The sequence below is a fragment of the Phoenix dactylifera genome, chromosome 14 (genome assembly GCF_051530095.1).
Source record: "Phoenix dactylifera cultivar Ajwa chromosome 14, Ajwa_hap1_PhDact_Kaust_v1.1, whole genome shotgun sequence".
NCBI classification, from domain to species: Eukaryota; Viridiplantae; Streptophyta; class Magnoliopsida; order Arecales; family Arecaceae; genus Phoenix; species Phoenix dactylifera.
The window spans coordinates 1,388,823-1,390,888 of record NC_143203.1 but is presented as its reverse complement, the minus strand read 5'-3'; the positions used below and the strand labels follow the sequence as shown (position 1 = coordinate 1,390,888).

Sequence of the window (2,066 nt, the reverse complement as noted above, 5' to 3'; positions counted from 1 at the left end):
ACCCTTGTTGCTAATTAAAAATTGAAGAAAAGAAACCTTAAGAACAGATCAAGGGTGATTATTCAAAAATAAAAAAAAAAGAGAGGAAAAACCTAAAATTTCAAATTTCAAATTTCAAATTTCAGAATTCAAATTTCAAACTATAACTCATAAAATTTAAAAAAAAAAAGAAAGAAATAATTTGCTTGATCACCTATTCAATGAAATTTAATGTCATGCCATAAAATATTAAAAAAAAAAATCTCTTGATTGTTGCATATAGTATAAGGCATCAGCATAAAATATTCTAAAGGCTGAACCTATTTAAAAAGATAAGGTCGGGATTTCATCACTCGTCCTTAGCCCAAAAATCACCCCAGTGCATAAATGTCCCAAGCTTAACTAAAATCAACTAGACGTTGGCCCCTAAGGACATTCGAGCTCAATAGGATGAAGACCACCGAAAGTTGCACCAATTTCGCTCTGTGGCTTAGTTGATGTCTAGGCAAGCTTTGTCCCTATAAGGGAGACAGTTCATCTGTTCGAGGCAAGTGGGTTTTAAGTGGGACCTTTGCGAACGCATCGTGACCCCTCCACTTACCTGGGAGCTTACCTGGTCAACTCGGTTCATTAGACCGGATTGGAGGCTTAGGTGCCCTCTTCAAACCAGTTAGGAGCTGTCTAGAAATTTAAGAAAAACATTAGAAATTGAGGTGTAATGTTTTGTTGCATGTTTGACTGTGAATAGGATTTTTATTTTAGGATGTCGTTTTAGGGTATCTTTAGTTGGTACTTATATTTATTTTTTTTCATTTTTTTTAAAAAAAAAGAAAAAAAGAGAGGGAATTATTTTGCATGCTAAAGTGGAATAGGGACGACACCGGTCGATTAAGTCGTACAACTTTAGATCATCCCTTAGGACATACCTCTGAAATTCCTTCGCAATATCTCACACCTTGTGAGATGGCTGATCTAAATGAAGATGCGGGGAGTCACCACAATCGAGAACGAGAACCCCATGTTATGACTCTAAGACAATACCTACAACCGGCTAGGACTAGTCAGCCTTCATGCATAATTTTTCCTGATAATGTAGGACATTTTGACATCAAACCAGGGGTAATCCAATTGCTGCCCAAGTTTCATGGGTTAGAGTCCGAAAGTCCGTATCTTCATTTAAAGAATTTTGAAGAATTGAGCATTACATTTAGAGTGCCAAATGTCACCGAGGATGTCCTCAAGTTGACATTGTTTCCTTTCTCTCTAAAGGATAAGGCCAAAACATGGCTAAACTCTTTGCGACCTAGATCAATAAGAAATTGGCAAGATATGCAGAGAGAATTTTTAAAAAAGTTCTTCCCCACACAAAGGACCAACTTTTTGAAAAGACATATCAGCAATTTCCAACAAAAAGATAATGAAACATTTTATGAATGTTGGGAAAGATTTAAAGACCTTCTTCTCTCATGCCCTCATCACGGATTCGAAACTTGGAGAACCATTAGCTTCTTTTATGAAGGTTTATCTCCACAGTTGAAACAATTTGTAGAGACCATGTGCAATGGTAGATTTTTAGAAAAACACCCTGATGAGGCATGGGAGTATTTGGATTCCCTTGCTGAGACTGCCCAACTTTGGGATAATGGGGATAGAAACAACAAATCTTTGCCTAAGCCTACTAGCTCTGTACAGGGAGGCCTTTACAACCTCAAAATTGAGGATGATCTTCACGCTAAAATGGCAGCCCTCACTAGGAAGGTAGAAGAAATTGAGCTTAGGAAGGTTGAGCCTGTCAAGACTATAGAGCTTAGAAACGAGTGTTGTGGTATCTGCGATATGTCGGGTCATACTACTACAGATTGTCCCACCATACCGGCATTCAAAGAAGTCTTGCACGATCAAGCAAATGCTATGAACTCCTACCAAAAGCTTTATAACGATCCATACTCGAATACCTATAACCCTGGTTGGAAGAATCATCCAAACTTTAGGTGGAGAAACGATCATCCTCAACAGTCACACCATTCAGCTCCTCCACCTGCACATCCTACTTATGCACCATCACCTTCTCAAAAGCCAAATATCGA

General features: G+C 38.2%; 1 non-coding gene across 1 annotated transcript; it reads right to left on the bottom strand.

The window, feature by feature from the left end:
• Nucleotides 1-1,354: 1,354 nt before the first annotated feature.
• On the bottom strand, nt 1,355-1,463 carry LOC149751286 (small nucleolar RNA R71). Its single transcript, XR_016398408.1, has one exon. It is a non-coding gene; the product is annotated as a small nucleolar RNA R71 (small nucleolar RNA).
• Nucleotides 1,464-2,066: the final 603 nt, after the last annotated feature.